At 36.1% G+C, this 18,029-nt stretch overlaps 1 pseudogene across 1 annotated transcript in view; it reads right to left on the bottom strand.

The window, feature by feature from the left end:
* Positions 1-1,987: 1,987 nt before the first annotated feature.
* The window catches only part of LOC308338235 (elongation factor 1-alpha 1-like), a 68,783-nt pseudogene continuing 52,741 nt past the window's right edge, over positions 1,988-18,029 (bottom strand). Inside the window, exon 3 of the transcript in view lies at positions 1,988-3,276. The product of the transcript in view is annotated as an elongation factor 1-alpha 1-like (transcript). The remainder of the gene's footprint in view (positions 3,277-18,029) is intronic.

The following is an 18,029-nucleotide window of genomic DNA, read 5'->3' as shown; positions in this document are numbered from 1 at the left end:
ATGATAGGCTTAAAAGTGAGAACAACTCTTACGTTCACCAAATGATGAAATGATACACAAAATGTGCTAAATATATTTATTGGCTGTAAGTAGTAATGAAGTACTGAAACATGCTGTGACATAGATGAACCTTGAAAACATGCTGAAAGTAGTCAGTCTCAAAAGGTTGCAATTAATAATCAAATTATGTGATTCTGTTTATACAGAACATCCAGAATTGGCAAATTCACAGAGGCAAAAAGTAAATTAATGGTCATCTTAGATTTGGTGGTGGGGGTCATTGAGATGGAAGAGTTGGGATATCTAATTGGTATGGGGTTTCTTTTTGGGGAGATAAAAATGTTTTAAAATCGATTCTGCTGATGGCTGCACAAAACAATAAATGTAGTAAAAATAATTAAATTGTACACTTTAAGTTGATGAATTGTGTATGTGTGAGCTGTATTTCAATAAAGCTGTTACTAAAAAAGTCCTCAAGTGTTCACTATTATTGCCTTGGGCTTAGGGAGGTAGCTGTGGTGCCAGAGGGCTTTTCTTGGTGTTTGTGTTCTACTTTTACCTTCTAACCTACCCACGCTTGTACACAGGAAGGTCTGTCTCTAAGTTCTGCTCCCTTCCCCATTGCTAGACTATGGTTCTCAGTGCTTTGCCAGGCGAGTCTTGATATTAGCCCCTTAGGCTGGCTCCGCATGCTTGGGTCTTTGGGTGGGACTTTCTTGTCATGCTGGTGTCTCCTCTCCATGGCAACCAAAGCTTTCTTTGCATCTGGAAAATCTTGTGTAGAAGAGATTTTCTGATTTACTCTCCAGGGGTAAGAAACATATAATGGCATTAATAGGGGGTTTAGGACCCATTATTATTATTATTATTATTATTATTATTATTATTTGCTTTTCCATCAGTAGTTGAATTGTTTTGTTTTTTCTTCTATCCTTCCACCAGCTACCGTGGGTCTTGATGTGTACCCTACAGGTAACAGCATTTTAAAGACCTTTTTAGAAGCTTAAGGCTTTGGTTTGAAATGAGAAAAACGTCTGTGGTAGGGGATTAAGGGTGGTGAGGCTCTGTGCCCTTCCCACTGTGGCTCCTAATCCCCTCCTGCATATCTGCACTACAAAGCAGACGTGTGAGGGGAGTATGTTCTGTTCTCCTGTCCTGTCATCAGGATTTCTTGTGAGTGCCTGATGAGGTTCTGTGCAAAACAGCCTCCAAATGAACCCATGGGGATAGCTTGGATAGCCAGCTCCTCTCCCTGTGCTCTGTCACAAACTAGTCAGCCTATTTTGTCTCTCCTGGGATGGGCCTGTCCATCTCTGGTTACTCCAACTTCTCTAATGGGGTTAAGAAAAGGTGTAATTTTTAGTTGTTCCAGGTTTTTCTTACTGTTCATGGAATCTATGCTTTTCTTTAAAAAATAATTTTAAAAATGTTTATTTAAATGTAATTAACATACAGTGTTGTAGTAGTTTAAGGTATATAATACAATGATTCAACAATTCTACATGCTACTCCCTGCTCATCAAGGTAAATGTACTCTTTTTTTTTCTCATTAAACTTTTGTTTTAATGGGTCTCAAAATTCTATGACAGATTTTTAGTCAAGTTGTTTCCATTAAAAAGTATGACTTTAAAAACTAATAAATTAAGGCTGCCACACACACAAAAAACAAATGGTCCACAAAACATTCTGCTTTCCTTCTGAAGGTTTTCTGATGCATTCTTATCATTAACCAGTCTTTTACTATTAAACTTATATGGCCAATTGGTACAAACAGTTCTGAGATCATTCTCCCACCACCGATTAAGATTAGGGTGGCAGGTGTTGGGGATAATATTCACAAAATTTATTTATTTATTTATTTTATTCATATAAATTATATCATAATATTATGAATCATAACATTCATAATATTAATTTCTGAGCTTTCTGGGCAAACTTGGTGACCTTGCCGACTCCAGCTGCCTTGCTGCCTTCTTGTCCTTCTTGTTCATGTCTCAAGACATGAACATGTCCTCTTGTCATGAACAGCAAAACAGCCCAGAGGAGGATATTGTGAGAAGCTCTCCACACACATAGGCTTGTCAGGAACCATGTAGCATCACCAGATTCCAAGAACTTGGGACCATCTTTCAGCTTTTTTCCAGAACGACGATCTATCTTCTCTTTCAGCTCAGCAAACTTGCAAGCAACTTGAGCTGTGCGACAATGCAGTATAGTTGCGTATCCCGCACTGATTTGGCTCGGATGGTTCAGGATAATCACCTCAGCCATGAGTCCAGCTGCTTCCATGGGTAGGTCTTTTTTTTTTTTTTTTTTTTTTTTTTGTCACCAGCCACACTGTCATAACAAACATCTTTGACAGATACATTCTTGACATTGAAGCCCACACTGTCCCCAGGAAGGGCCTCACAAAGCTTAATGGTGCATTTCAACAGACTTTACTTCAGGTGTAACATTGACTAGAGCAAAGCTGACCACCATGCCAAGTTTAAGAACACCAGTTTCCACTCAGCCCACAAGGACAGTACCAATAACACCAATTTTGTAGATGTCCTGGAGAGACAGATGAAAGAGCTTGTCAGTTAGATGTGTTGGTGGCAGAATGCAATCCAGAGCTTCCAGCAGTGTGGTTCCACTGGCGTTCCCATCTTTCGAGTGACCTTCCATCCCTTGAACCAAGGCATGTTAGCACTTGGCTCCAGAACGTTGTCATCATTCCAACCAGAAATTGGCACAAATGCTACTTTGTTGGGGGTGGTAGCCAATCTTCTTAATGTAGGTGCTGACTTCCTTAATGATTTCCTCATATCTCTTCTGACTATAGGGTGGTTCAGGGAATCCATTTTGTTAACACCAACAACTAGTTGTTGTTCTATACCCAATGTGTAAATCAGAAGGGCCTGCACATGGGTCTGCCCATTCATGGAAATACCTGCTTCAAATTCACCAAAATCAGCAGCAACAATCAGGATAGCACAGTCAGCCCGAGATGATTTTAATAAAGTCTCTGTGTCCTGGGGCATCAAGGATGGTCATATAACACTTACTGGTCTTGAATTCCCACAGGGAGATATCAATGATGATACCATGTTGACGTTCAGCTTTCAGTTAATCTAAGACCCAGGCATACTTGAAGGAGCCCTTTCCCATCTCAGCAGCCTCCTCAAATTTTTCACAGTTCTTTCGTTGATCCCACTACATTTGTAGGTTAGATGACCAGTAGTGGTAGACTTGCCCGAATCTACATGTCCAATAATGACAATGTTGATGTCTTTTCTTTTCCCATTTTGGTTTATGTTTAGTGGAGGTTTTCACGACACCTGTGTTCTGGTGGCAAACCCGTTATGAAAAAAAGGATAAATATACCTTTTTTTTAAAAAAAAATTATTTATTTATTTGACAGAAAAGAGAGAGAGACAGTGAGAGAGGGAATACAAGCAGGGGAAGCAGGAGAGGGAGAAGCAGGCTTCCCTCGGAACAGGGACCTGATGTGGGGCTCGATCCCACAACACTAGGATCATGACCTGAGCCGAAGGCAGACGCTGAATGACTGAGCCACCCAATCACCCCGGATAAGTATACTCTTAATCCTCTTCTTTTTCCATCTTTCTACTTCCCAGTGAAAGAGAAACTCTTTTGCCACTACAAATAATTTCATATTAATCATCTATATGCATACATTCATATTAACTGATGATTTTTTTCGATGGAAAGTACGACCAAAACCAGTGTCAAATGGTATGAGTATATTTACATTTTGGGGGGGTTATGTTTACTTTTATTTATTTTTATTTTTTATTTTTTTAAAAAGATTTTGTTTATTTGACAGAGAAAGAGCACAAGCAGGGAGAGCAGGAGAGGGAGAAACAGACTCCCTGCTGAGCAGGGAGCCCAATGTGGGGCCCAATCCCAGGATCCTGGGATTGTGACCTGAAGGAAAAGCAGACACCCAACCAACAGCCACCCAGGCATCCTGGTATGTTTACTTTTAATTGCTCCTGCCAGATTTTTTCCTAAGTTCTACAAAGATGGTAACAATTTATGTTTTCATCTCCTATCTCTGCTAGTAATAAATACTGTTTAAAAATATTTGCCAATCTTAGTGGTATAAAATTATATTTGATAGTTATGTTAAAGGTGAAATTACCTAATTAGTATTAATTTTTGCCATTAAAATTTTCTATGCCATGAATTGCCTTTTCCCACTTTTCTGCCTTTCCTATAGGGTTGTTTGTATTTTTCTTGTATTCTAAACAATCCTTGTGTATTTCAAATAAAAGCACTTATTTTGTCATCTGCATTATTTTTTTCAAAGCCAGTCATTTTTTTTATTATGCATTTTGGCATACAAAAGTTTACATATTTACATGTTTTAAGTTTACTTGTAGGTTTTGTTTTCTTGTTTGGTTTAGAATGTCTTCTCTTCTTTAAATTTTTAACATGTACTCTTCTATATTTTCTGCTAAGGGTTTTATTGTCTTGCTAAAAGATAAATTGAAGTGTATAATCTATTTGTATTTTTGTATATGGTATGAAGAAGGGATATAATTTTGTTTTCTTTTTAATGTACAACCATTGTCTATGTATCTGTTAAAAAATATATCATCCTTCCCCACTGAATTCAAATACCCTTTTGTCACCTGTTAAATTATTATCTTTCCTTGGATTTACTTTTAGATTTTCTGTTTGGTTCCCACAATCTACTCGTCTCTTCCTATGCTTTATCACACTGATCATATTAAAGTGAATTTTTAGTATATTTTGATATTTGGTAAGGCAAATTCCTATACTACCTTTACTCCTTTTATTTTGTTTCATGACATTCTTGTTTTTTCTTAAGAATTTATTACTCAATATAAACCTTAAGATACTTTTATACAATATCAAGTCATATGATTTTACTTTTCTTCTATTTTGGTTAAATTTCTACAATGAGCATGAATTTGTTATTTATAACTAGCAAAAGATACATAATATAAAAGACAAAAAAAAAGTGAGAATATTGAGGGTAAATTTCCTGGTACTTATTCTGAGCTACAAAACTAGATTAGATAATCAGATTGTAGAATACAAGTGTTGAGGTAGATTAGGAGAATAAAGGAAAACATTCTGTGCTTCTCAAAGTTATAAGAGCATAAAACTGTGCACCTTAAGTGGCAAATAATACCAGATTTATATCCAATGGAACATTCTGCAACATGAAAGGGGAAGTAATTTTTGGTTTCACACAGGGATTCCACAAATTGTGGTTTGCATGTCATCCTTGTGCAGGCACCATGCTAATCTTCTCTATATTGTCCCAATTTAAAAATATGTGATGCTGAAGTAAGTATGAATTGTGGTTTGATACTGCAGCCTGACTAGAGTGCCCAGGGTTTTGTTCCCAAGTTATGTTTCAAGGAACACTAGAATCTCTCTTTTGATGCATAGATAATGTGCTTTGCTCAAATGTACATGGCAAATGCAGCTCATTTTGCTAAGATCTTTGAAGAAGATATACATGTAGCTTCATTTCGCTCTATATTTCTTGAATTTAACTTTACATGGAATCTTTTTAGCTGAGTTTCTTGTTTTGTTTTGTTTTGTTTTGTTTTGAGGCATATCTTGAATCTTTAGTGGGACTTTCAGAAGATGCTTTAGATGTTGGTCCTGGAAGAGGTAGAATGGGTACTGTCAGGTCAAAGAAACTCATTAAGCAATGGTTAAGGTAGAGTATGTCACTAGAGTCAAACTACATTTATGTTAATTACTTACGGTTAACAGAAAATAATTGTTTTATAGTGCCTGGGTGGCTCAGTTGGTTGAGCATCTGCCTTCAGCTCGGGTAATGATCCTGGGTTCCTGGGATCGAGTCCCATATGGGGGCTCCCTCCTCAGTGGGGAGCCTGCTTCTCCCTCTCCCTCTGCTGCTCCCCCTGCTTGTTCTCTCTCTCTCTATCAAATAAATAAATAAAATCTTTAAAAAAAAGAAAAAAATTTAAATTTCAGAAACATAAATTTGATCTGAATTCTTGCTAGATTAATCTTTGGCCATAGATTATGCCTTGATTTTGAAAGCAGAACAACTTTTAAGTGGTATAGTTAAAATTCTCAGTGCCCTTTTTAATAATGTCCTGATTAAGTCATCATTCATTTTTATTTCTGTCTTGCATATTATTTTCCTTTGAGGCTGACAGTTGGTGTTTAGATCACTTAAAAACAAATCTCTTCCATGCTTTTCCCCCTTGTCAAGTCTTATTCTTCTCTAGAAAGATGCTCAGCATTATCTGAAAAGAGAAAATGCTCTCTGTGTCTCATCTTCCTGAGGCAATTACTAGTTAACTATCTTTGCTTTTAGCAGAGGTAGGAATACACATGGAGGTAGAAAAACTGTATGTACTTGGCTTCTTCTCTAACATTATCATTTCCTTGCATATGCATAGTTGTTCTTCTGAGGAAATCAAAGTATTTGTGTAACTATTTTACACTTGCGTTTTTAAAAATGTATATAGATTATGTTTATAATACTATATACATACATTCACATGTAGACTGATCATTTAGCATTTATTCCAGTTTAAATTCCTGGGAGCGCAGACAAGGCAGGTTTTATGTGTAACAGCTATGAGGTGGAGTAGATCTCTTGATATGAGGGTTGAAAATTGGTATGTACCTGGTTGTGCTGTTAATAGAGCTATACCGCTGAATCTATAAGATCTTTTCCACCTCTGAGATTTTTATCCTTCCAGGGAGAAAAGAATAATTTGTCAAGTGAAGGCAATTGCCTATACACGTTAAAAAAAAAAAAATGAGGCATGGCAGAATTAGCCCTTGAACTCTGGTATTTTATTCCCTGTCTACAGTCTACAGTTGTTCCATCAAAACATGCCTTTTTATTTAGCTTCTTTCCTTGTGGGTTGGGCTTTGGAGATTGGATAGATGAGAAATTGTTATTGTTCTGAGATTTTTGAATTCAGATGGAATGGGTAATCAGCTAGTGACCAGAGGCTTCTGGAGCACCAGGAAGACTGGCACTGCCAATGTCCCTGAGGCTTGCCCACCTTCTGCTTGAGCAGATGGTAGGCAGCAACAACATCTTGAAAAGTTGAAGAAAGCCAAACTGGAAATGGTCCCTGGAAGGCAGTTTCAGAATATAGTGGGGCCATTCACTACACCTCTTGTGTTAGTTTGTGATATTTTCTACTTTTCCTCCTGCCCTTCATTGCCTAGAACACCCTCATTTCATGCTTTGTGGGCTGACTTCTTTTCATGCCTTCGACGCTTAGCTTAATTATGAACTCTTCAGTGTATCCTTCCTTAATGACTCAACTTTCTAGGTTGCTTTACCCTGTTATATTCTGCTATTCTATGTTTTAAAGTCATTCGTAACATTCACCACAACATGTAGTTACTGTATATTTTTGTTTGCTTACTTGTTTATCTCTTTCTCCTTCTCCTACCAGATTGCAAAATCCGTGGAGACTGAGAAGTCTGTTTATTTTTCTATGTAGTCAGTATGTTTTATGAATATATTTTATGAGGACAACCTGGATGGCTTAGTTAGTTAAGTGGCAGACTCATGATTTTGGCTTAGGGTCCATGATTTTGATCTCAGGGTCCTGAGATTGAGCCCTGCATCAGGCTCCACAATCAGTGTGTAGTCTGCTTGATGCGGAGCCTGCTTGAGATTCTCTTTCTCTTTCTCTCTCTATCCCTTCCCCTGCTCACATATGCTCTTTCTAAAATAAATAAATTCTTTAAAAATATGTTTTATGAATAAATAACTCTAAAACCTATATTCATATCATTCTAAAATTAACAATAGTAGAATCACTGGCAAAACACATTTCACTTGGTAAAATTCATAGTGGACACTAACTAAATTGTAGTGTAAAATGAGAAATTATTTTTAAGAATTAAAAATTATAGCAAGTAGGATTGAAAATATGCAAGCCTCTAAGAATGGTAGGAATAATGAGCACAAGTTAAAATTACATTAGAAACTAGAAGACCATAAAAGGAATAAGTCTGCTGCCCAGAGGTGTGAGGGAAGTTGTCAATATGTTGTATTGATATACAATAAAGAAAGTACACTTAATTTTAATTTTTTTTTCTTTTCCTTCTCTATTTTGGATATTGACCTTGGGTTAAATTTAGGAGAAGAGATAACCAAGTTTAGCAAACAGACTTAAGAAAGTATCAAGCTTCTGTACAAATGTTATGTTCTCTTGGCTATAATATATTTTATTCCAGGGAACAAGAAGTTTCAAAAAGGAACCTAAAGAAATTTGACTTTAGGAAGATGGAACACATGTACTTTTTCCTATTCCTCTCACCAGGTACAACTAAATGTGTTGAACATTATGTATAAAACAACCACGAGATTCAGACAGATTGGAAGGAAAAAAAAAAATAGAATGGCTAGGAATCTCATGTTAAGGAACAATACTTGGTGAGTCCCCTAGGTTTTCAGTTTGCCTCATATGTCCCAAGCTAGAAGCAGCAACTTAAAAATGGGCACAGATCGAAAAGACAAAAAACAAATAGAAAACCCCAGCCTTAACAGAAACTTGCTCAGTCTAAGTTGAAGGATCAGAAAAGGTGTAGCATAAGACAATGAACACTTTTAAGGCAATAATTACTCTTCTTCAGCCAAACACCACAGAATATATTTCAACTTCACCCAAGTCAACAACGGCCAAATTAGAAGTCTAGACTTCCATTCTCACCAGGGTGAAATGAGGCACCTTAACACCTTACCACTATGGTGGTGTCAGAGAAGGTTGAGTACAAAAGCTAAGAGTTTTATCCCTCTTAGATGGTGAAGTTATCCCCTCTTGGACTCCTATGGTATGACCAGAGACAATGTGGGGGGCCTAGACATCTTCTCCTTACTCACCCATCTGGCAATAATGAGGAAACCTACTCATTTCCTGTTGGAATGGTATTAGAAGAGGCCTACTGGAGTCAGAACTTTCACCACCATCCAGCATTAACAAAGCTGCCTTCCTTAGGGGAAGGAGCTTGGAGCTTAGTGGAGCTGCATGGGAAGCAGTAATAAAGCACCCCTTCCTGTCCTAGCTGGTATTCCCACCTCTGCCCAGCAGTGATGAGGAGCCACCCACCCATAATTGGATGTCAGTGAAGGCCAATGAAGGATCATAGACTTCTATCTGATATGGCAGCAACAATGCAGCACTCTCCCACACCCTTCTTCTTTGTCAGAGCAGTGTCATAGAAAGCAGATTAAAAAAAGAAGTTTTAAATAAATCCGAAGTGTTATAAAAGTGTCCAGGTTTCAACTGGCAGCTGTTCATTATAAAAAGAACAAGGAAAGGGGCACCTGGGTGGCTCAGTGAGTTAAGGCCTCTACCTTCGGCTCAGGTCATGATCCCAGGGTCCTGGATTGAGCTCCACGTCGGGCTCTCTGCTCAGCAGGGAGCCTGCTTCCCCCCACCCCTGCCTACTTGTGATCTCTATCTGTCAAATAAATAAATAATCTTTAAAAAATAAAAAGAACAAGGAAAATCTCAACTTGGACAAAAAAAGGACAAAGATAATCAATAGACACCAACATTGAGATGACAGAGTTAGAATTATCCTACATTGATAGAGCAACCATCACAAAAGTGTGTCAGTGAGTAATTAATACATTCAGAAGATATAAAAAGAATCAAATGATGAAATTTAGAACTGACATATTTATTTACTAAAATAAAAATATCGGTGGATTAGCAGAACAGCAGAATGGTGAGGAGGAAAGAAGAATCAGTAAATATGAAGATAAAACAATAGAAACTTTCTGAAAAGAAGAGAGAAAATATTCCAAAAAAAAAAAAAAAGGACAAATCTTCAGCAACCTATGGTATTGTAACTAAAGAATTACATCACTGGAATCTCAGAAGGGCAAAAAGTGAGGCAGAAAAAGTAATTAAAGAAATAATGGCTGAAAACATCTATATTTGGCAAAGGCATAAACCTACAGATTCAAGGAGTTGAAAAAACCCAACATGATGAATTCAAAGATATTCACATCAAAACACAGTGCAGCCAAAATTCTGAAAACTAAAGACAAAGTCTTGAAAACAATGAGAAAGGAATAATACCTTACCACTTACAGAGAAAACAATTCAACTGACAGAAGATTTCTCACCGGAGAACATGAAGGCCAAGAAGAAGCAACACATCATTTTAAAGTGTGAAAAGAAAAGGAATTTCAGCCCCAAATTCTACATCCAGTGAAAATGTTCTTTAGGAATGCAGTAGAAATCAAGACATTCACAGATTAAGGAAAACTAAGGGAACTATTGCCAGTAAACCTGCTCTAAAAAATGGCTAACAGAAGTCCCTTAAACAGGAAATGGCAAAAGAAGAAAACATCAAAAAGAAAGAATGAACAATAGAAATGGTAAAAATCTTTCACCACAGGGTGGTATCAGTGAACATACATAAATTCAATAGGTTATTGTCATGTTGAGCATCTTAAATTATGCTTGATGACTGAAGCAAAAGTTATAGCACTCTTAAATGATATGCATTTAAATAAACATAGAGGGCATATTTGAGCATTATATTATAAAAGGGGAGAGGTAAATTAAGGCATGGTTTCTACATTTCATTCAGATTGGTAAAATGTCAACATCCATAGATTGTGTTATGTTTTGTATATAAAATGTAATATATGAAGCAACTACTAAATATCTATAGAAAACATCCATTCAGAAACCATATAGATATATCAAAAAGAAATACTAAAGAACATTCAAATATCTCATAGGAACACACAGAAAAGAAAACAAAAATGAAAAACAGAGATCACAAAATGAAAAATAGCAGACTTAAGCTTTAACACATTAATAATTCCATTAAATAGAAGTGGTGTAAATACAGCCAATTAAAGACAGAGATTGTCAGGATGAATTAAAAGACATAGCCTATTCTGCCTACAGGAGACACATTTTAGATTCATCTGTGCAAACATGTTGAGAATAAAGGGATAAGGAAAGATATATGACACGAAAACCAACCATAAGAAATCCATACATTTTTAATTCCAAAAGTGTTATATAAATGGAATCATACTGTGTATAATTTTCAGACTTTGTTTTTTCCATATACATAATTATCTGGAGATTCACCCAGGTTGTTTATATCATATAGTTTGCTCCTTTTTGATCACTGGGTAGTATTCAATGTAGTGTATGTACTATAGTTTAGGTCTTTCCCTATTAAAGAACATCTGAGATGTTTCCAGTTTTTGTCTATCATGAATAAATCTGCTACAGAAACTCCTATATAGGTTTTTGTGTGAACACAAATCTTCACTTCTCTGGGATAAACACTTAAGTCTGCCTTCTAATTTTTGTTTTCTGTTTGTTCTCTGTTTCTCTGTTTGTTCGTTTTTTTTTTTTTTCTTTCTCTAAAGTTACTTTCTCTAAGTTACTTGAATATTTTTTAGAATTTTGATTTGTTTTATCTATAGTGTTTTTGACTATCGTTTTTTATAGCTTTTTTTTAGTGACCGCTCTGGGTATTACATTACACATACATAACTTATCACAGTGTATTAATGTCAACATTTTACCAATTTAAGTGAAGTGCAGAAAGCACACTTTATTTTATGTCCCTTTACCTTTCCTGTTTTTATAAGATGATCATCTTAAATATTTTATCTCTGCCCATGTAGATCTGCATCTGACAGTGCTGTAATTTGTGCTTCCATCATCAAATATAATCTGCAATACTCAGGAGGGAATGCCTTCTGTATTAACCTACATTTTTGTTTACTGTGTTCTACCTTTCTGATACTGCAAATTCCTTCTTATGTCATTTCATTTCTGTTTAGTCATTCTTTTAGTGTAGGTCTGCTGACGACAAATTATTTTTGTTTTCCTCACCTGAGATTATCATGATGATCCCATTCATTCCTGAAAGATACTACCTAGATAGAGGAATCTGGGTTGTCAGTTGTTTTCTTTCAATATTGTGACATTCGCTTCTGGCCTCCAAGACCTCTCTGACAAGGATACACTGTCATTCTAATTGTCTTTCCTCTACAGATATGGTGTCATTTTTTGGTGCTGCTTTCAAGATTTTTTTCTTTTTCTTTAGTTTCCAAAAGCTTACTTATGATGTGTCTTAGCATGGATTTATTTGGTTTTATGCTGTTTAGTAAGTTTCCCTCACATCTTTTATTTGCAGGTTTGTGTTTTTTGCCAAACATGGAAAGTTTTGTGCAAAGAATTATTTGAATTCCTTTTCAGCCTTGCCTTTCTTCTCATATTCCTCCAAGACTCAATGGCACGAATATTAAATCTTCTGTTACAGTCTCACCTGTCTTTCAGGTTCTCACGTTATTTATTTAGCTCATAATCTCTCTGTGGTTCAAACTGGATAATTTCTATTCCTATATATTCTAGCTTATTGACTCTTTTCTCTAACCACTTCATTTTGTTGTTGAGCCCATTCATTTTTATTTTGATTACTCTATTTTTCAGTTCTAAAGTGTCCTTTTGCATTTTCTCTCTGTCTTCTATTTCTTTGATGAGACTTCTTTTTTTATTTCCAGCATTTTTTGTAATTGTTTATTGTGGTATTATTATAATAGCTGCTTTAAAATTTATGTCAGGTAGTAACATCTTTGTTATCTGTGTTGATATATATTGGCTGTCTTTTTAAAAAAAATTCTAATTGAGTACCTTGTGACATATAATGAATGATTTTCCATTTAAACTCAGACATGTTCATATTATATTATAAAACTCTGGTTCTGGGATGCCTGGGTAGCTCAGTCATTAAGTGCCTGCCTTTGGCTTAGGTCATGATCCTGGGGTCCTAGGATCAAGTCCCACTTCAGGCTCCTTGCTCAGCAGGGAGCCTGCTTCTTTCACTGCCTGCTGTTCTCCCTGCTTGTGCTCACTCTCTTATTCTTTCTCTCTCTCTGACAAATAAATAAATAAAATCTTAAAAAAAAAAGACTCTGGTTCTTATTTAAATCTTCTATTTTAGCTGGTTCTGTCTGATACTGCTTTGGCAGTGAAGTTGGGGGTGGCTGGGTCCTGCCTTCTTACTGTGTGGAGTCAGAAGTCTATGGATGGTCCCCACTCACTGTTTATTGACAGCTGAGGGTGGAGGAACCCCCTTGTGGGCAATGGTGGAAGTCCTGACTCTTTACTAGGCCTCCTCTGATGCCACTCTAGCAGAAACAAATTGAGGCACCTTGTCAGTGTTGGGTGGGTATTGAAATTCAGGCTTCTTATGTAGTCTCATCTGATATTTCATGGGTGTGGTACTTGTTACTAGACAAAAGGATTCAAAGTCAAGCTTCCATTTGGTCATCTCTGATGCCACCCTGGCAGAGGTACCAAGATACCTGCCTATAGTATCTTGAGAGTGGAACTCTAGGTTTCTCTTTTGGCTTTTTCTGATGTGGATGGGGGTTTGGTCACAGTTCCCCCCCTCCCGCTTGGTGTTTGACTGAAATAGAATGGTTATTTCCTAAAAGTTTTCTGTCTTTCCTGGTCCTCTGAGGAAAGAGGACAGTCTTTTGTGGGCTCTTTTTCTTTGTATATGTTGGTATTTCTGTGTTACGGTCTGTTTCAACTCTACATATGGAATGTATGAAGCAAAAAGAAAACTCAGGGAAATCATTACTGTACTGTTTCTTATGTTCCAAGATCCCCAGCCAATCTATCTTCTCTCTGTCTTTCGGAGTCTTCTTATATTTATTTTATTTATAACGTCCAAGTTTTAGTTGTACTTAGTGGGAAGAATAGGGAAATAGGAATACTCCATCTTCTTAGAATTGTAATTTCCCACACTGATTTTTAATATTCCATCTTATTTGTTTCTATCTGTTTTACTTGCTTTTGGTACATCTTGATTCTTCTTTTTCCCTATCTGCTAGAGTTTATTATTTTTCCCATGTACCACTGCTGATTTAACATTGTATATTCTTTCTTTTTTTATATGTATCCTTAGTTTTTTTTAACATGCATACTTGACTTTTTGTATTCAACAATTAATATGCAGTATATCTCTCCTCTTGAGAAAGATACAAAGATCTTAGGGTACTTTAATTCCAATATCCCTTACTCTCATTTATAGTAGAGGATTTCCTTATATGTTTTATACTTTGTTTCATGAAATGATTTATTGCTGAGATTTTTGGAGAGATTTCTAGGTTGCTTCAAGACGTGTGAGAGGTGTTTTATGCTAGTTCCCCAGAGTTGTCATTGGTCAAGTATTATTTTTTTTAATTAGCTTGGGGTTGGGTGCTCTTTAATGCTTCAGGTATAATAAGTTAAATCTCAAATCCATATAATATAAATTCTGAATGAGAGGGTTCTTTCCAAGCACAGAAACTAAGCCATAATAAAACAAAGAATTGAAGACCCTAAACAAACTTCTGTGATTCTTCTTAGTTTGGTATGCAGATAATTTTCTAGTGTATCTATGTGCTAAGTCTGTACTTCTACAGAGGTTCTGATTTTATATGGTAATTTCAGTTTCACTTTTGTATCCTTTTGTAACCTTATCTCATACCTTTTTATGCATGTTTATAATCTAGTCCCCATACAGCTTTGAAACTAGCATCTCCTTGAGCTGCTTAAGGTAGTAAGTTATCTATTGCTGGAGCTGTTCGAGCATCAGTTAAAAAGGGATTCTACAAGACCCCTGCAACTTTAAGATGATTTGATACTGCATAAATATTATCTAAGTCTGTTATACTTTTATTGTTTATAAGATCATTATCTCATGAACATTGAGTATAAAATGTTCAATGACCATATTATATGTTTAGTGACACAGCATGGTAACATGATATGGATACCAAGCAAATATATAAAAAGCACAATGAGAAAGCACTATACGAGAAAAGAAGTACAACATGGGAAACAATCATATCTTTTCCTTAGAGATTATAAGCAAATGCTTTCAAGTCTTGAACACATGACCGACTGTGTTCTTTTAGAGATGATGATAAATATAGATGTTCTGTTCCTATCATTAATGACTCAATAAATAAAATCCCAAGATACTTTTCAAGAGTACAGTCTGATATCTACTGTTACAGGCAGCTGTGCCTCCTAGTGATGTGTGGAAAATTTGATAAAATGCCTCAAATGTCCTGAAGATCAAAAGTGCCATGTACCATAAATGATGAGTGATGATTGTAGTGGTAGAGAATGGCCACAGGAATAGAGACTCTATTGTTACCTGGAAAAAGCTTTTTTTTTTTTTTTTTTAAACACAGTAACATTCCCCCACATTCCCCCCTTTTTTTAAATAAAGGACTCTATTTAAATTTAATAAGGATCTGGTTCTCTTGAAGTTGAAAATTTTCTAGACTCAATACACTTTTCAGAGAGAATTTAGTCCACTCTCTGCCTCTCTTAAGTTAATATCAGGATACTGTCCTGTTAAGCCATACCAGGGTAACATCTTATATCCTTATATGGGTATCATTTAGCACATTAGACAACTTAACCTAGTCCTCTGTTGTCCTTCAAATTCATGTGTACTGGTTAACTACTTTCATGAAAGAACAACATAGGCATAAAAGATGAGAGAGAGTAGAATAATTGACATTTTAATTCTATATTTGCCAGGACATTCTATTGGCTAAAGAACAATTTATTTTGTCCATGTGAAGTTTGAAGGGTTATAAAAGTAGGAGTTAATGTGGTTGATCCAGCAGTGGATTATGCCAATGTATGTAAATGCTTTTATGTTCTGCTTAATAATGTAAGCAGTTGGTGATACAGGGTGACTCATCAGGCTTTTTAAATTTAGGATGGAATGCATTAGTAAAATTACTGTGAGCAATGATTCAGCTTGCACAGCTGGATTACCTTCAAAAATGCTGTTCTTGGGCACATTTGTATAGTAGGAGGCTGTTATGATCTGGAGGCCTACCCTACCACCTTCTTCCTTGGGCTTGGAGTTATACAGCAACATTATTTCCCCTGGAAAAAAACCAGTGTTATGCTAGGTGAAGGGTGGATAAGAGAAGATGCTATAGGTGTTCACAGCTAAAGGTATTGATGCCTAATTGGCTCTAAAAAGTCCAGAAAAGAGGGAGTGCCACTAAAAATACATTTCACATAATAAAGTGTGATCCACAAACTTAGCAAATCTGCAATGAATATAAAATATTTCTATACTCCTAGCACTTTGATCATAGATCTTCAGCACACAGGAGCAGGTGTCCTATAAAAATATCAGATCTGGCTGTTAATTTAAATGAGTTTCCAACTCTCTTGATTCTCACTGACTCACTTAGGTTTACTGCTTCGGTTGGCAATATTCCAAAAAGACAACAAACATCCACTTTCTCTAAAGCCTGTTTTTAAAATTTTGAATGCAACTTCAAATAGAAAGAATTGTTAGGCCAAATGGCCATACTTAAGATTCATTCATAGTCCCAAAGATGAAAAAGATTAAATATTTTGGAGGTACATATTGGAGGCTATGTTATTTTTTTCCACTGTCTCATCTCAAAATAGTCCCATGTGTTGGCAAGTCTAGAGTAGAGAAACTAAAGTTTGTTCAGTTCAATCTCACTTTCAGAAGATACTAAATCACGTTTTCAGATTTAAGTTTCTATTTTCTGGGAAACTGATACAAAAAAAGCACTTCATTGTTATGTTTGAGAATAGCTAAATAATAACATGTTATTTAATATTTGTTCATAAGAACAATTTTTATTGCACATTCTGGATCACAAAATTACCAAATTGCCTATCCTTTATTTAAGAGCTATTCAGAACGTGACATGAATGAACAAAGTGTTTCCTTAAACACTGGACCTTTACCACATTTCACATTCCCTTTCCCCAATCTTTACTAAGCTCTGAGAAAATACATAAATATTAAGAAGAAATAAAGAAAGATGAGAAAAAGATACGGAGAAAAGGAGATAAAAAGTTGAGGAGTAAGAAACTGAATATACATAAGGACAATGGCCAGATCATACAGGAAAACAAAAATCTGACCCACAGTCTGCAGCAATTTGCTCAGGAAAACCAACCCCTTTATCTACAGTGAATAGCCCAGGAAGCCAGCCTTCTCTAAATCAGACTTATAGGAAGCCAGATTGGTATCTAATAACAATCCAAGAAGGGGAACAATAGCTTCTATAACAATTGGTCCCAAATGGCAAGGACTTGATGACTAACTGACAACTTCTCTAAATTTTGTCCCTGCTTCCAACTTTGGACCAACCATAAAAAGTCAAATATGCACTCATACTTAAGCATATAGAGTGCTCCGCTTCCAGTTTGCCTGCCTACAGCCTCCCATGCCAACAATCTCCACTCAGGGCCCACCTGAGACTTCCTTTTTTTTTTTTTTTTTTTCTAATTACCACTCTAAAGATGTCTCTTTCTTCTGACTGCCTTTGCATTTCTGCCAGAACCCAGGTGATGGTGGTTGACTCTCTTGCTATAGTAAACTCTGATTCAGTAAAATCTTCCCATTTCATTTGATTGTTTTCATTTATTTTGACAGGAGAAATAAAGAAAAGGAAAAAGGAAGAGCAAGAAAAAAAAAAGGATAAGGACAAGGAGGTTTACAAAACAAAACTAAACAAAAAAGAGAAAACCCTGTCATACTATTGCCAAGCCCACGATCCCTACACATGTCTCTGGAAACCACATGTCTGATCCCTTTTTCTATGAGCTTGGTGTGTATGTATGTGTGTATGTATGTATAAATTCCACACATAAGTGAGATCATAAGGCCTGAGTTATGTCTATGTCTGAGTTATTATTTTTAGCATAATGTCTTCAAGTTCTAGCCATGCTGCCACGAATGGTACGGTTTTCTCATTTTTATGGCTGAGTAATATTCCAGTGCATCTATCTGTCTGTCTATCTCTATCTATATCATCTATTTATAGCATCTGTCACCTCTCTATCATCTATCTAGCTACCTATCATCTATCCATCTATCATTCATCCATCTGTCTATCTATCATCTATCCGTCTATCTATATCTATCTATATCATCCATCATCTACCTACCTATTTATCTACCTATCATCTATG

This window comes from Martes martes, assembly GCF_963455335.1.
Source record: "Martes martes genome assembly, chromosome: 2".
Taxonomy (NCBI): domain Eukaryota; kingdom Metazoa; phylum Chordata; class Mammalia; order Carnivora; family Mustelidae; genus Martes; species Martes martes.
The sequence above is the reverse complement of the archived record's forward strand: the minus strand, read 5'-3'. Positions and strand labels throughout refer to the sequence as shown.